Source organism: Arachis ipaensis, chromosome B02 (genome assembly GCF_000816755.2).
Source record: "Arachis ipaensis cultivar K30076 chromosome B02, Araip1.1, whole genome shotgun sequence".
NCBI classification, from domain to species: domain Eukaryota; kingdom Viridiplantae; phylum Streptophyta; class Magnoliopsida; order Fabales; family Fabaceae; genus Arachis; species Arachis ipaensis.
Window position 1 is genome coordinate 107,409,109 of NC_029786.2, and position 1,111 is coordinate 107,410,219.

General features: G+C 25.4%; 1 protein-coding gene across 1 annotated transcript in view; it reads right to left on the bottom strand.

The window, feature by feature from the left end:
• LOC107628613 (alpha carbonic anhydrase 1, chloroplastic) overlaps positions 1–1,111 on the bottom strand; it is a gene marked incomplete in the record, with an annotated part of 8,916 nt that overhangs the window by 2,551 nt on the left and 5,254 nt on the right.

Below are 1,111 nucleotides of genomic sequence, written 5' to 3' on the forward strand. Positions count from 1 at the left end.
AAGACCAAATATATTATGTATTTGTATATAAATATATATTATTTAATTTATTTGTAATGTGTATTTTATAATTTTTTAATATATATTTTATAATAATAATTAATTTTGGGGTATGTATCTAATATATATAGTTGGCCATGCTTTGTTACCATCTACCACAAACATGGCATGATTATATTTATTATCATTCTATTTTGGTGTATGTTGTTGTGTTGGCATAAGTCTTATCTCTAACTTTTACTTGCATGTATAAAAGAGGTAATAAATCTCAAGAGTTTTTACAATCTCATATTTGTTATGCTACATACATTGTAGTTAGTTGGCTTCACAAATAGCACTTATTTTAGTTAATATAATAAATTATTTTACTATTTGTGTTAGAAAATTAACTTTTAATTTCTTTTTTCTAATCAATAATCATTGAATAAAATAACTTTTTTTAATCCTTATAATATTTGTTTATTAATGTGTATTTCTTTGATGTTTTAATTTCTTGATATAGATCTAATTAAATCCTTACAGTAGTTTCCCCTAAATTTTAGTATTAGTGAGAAAATTAATAATAACAAAGTTAGCCACTACATATAATCCAAGGAAAAAAAAGTTTATTATTTAATTAATTCTTTTAATGGAACCTATTCAACCAAATTCATATCGAAGCTAAGAGAGGAATATTTGAATTGCACACTAAGTGTGCTGGAGAATTGGAGCAACCATTTTCACTTTATGCACAGCTCTCTCTCATATCATTTTCTTTTTTAATTTTAGTGTTCCATATGATGGATGATGGACATTCCTTAAGAGTAGGAGAAAAGTATATGACATGCATGATGCATATAAAATAGTAGGCCACTTTGGGTGATACAAATTGAGATTTGGGGAATATTGGGTTTTGGAAACATACAAATTACAAAAGCAATTTAAGAGGTTGGGAATGGAGAGAGTCAGAGACACACATCCTCCATGATTGTTCTTTCTTGTACAATTCACTTTTCTTTTTCTTTTTTTTTTCAAAATAATTACATTTTTATTATTTGGTTAGATTCTTTCATTTCATTGTGAAAATAGTACCAATCCATTATGGTTAATTTTTTTGGAGGTATTAAAAATA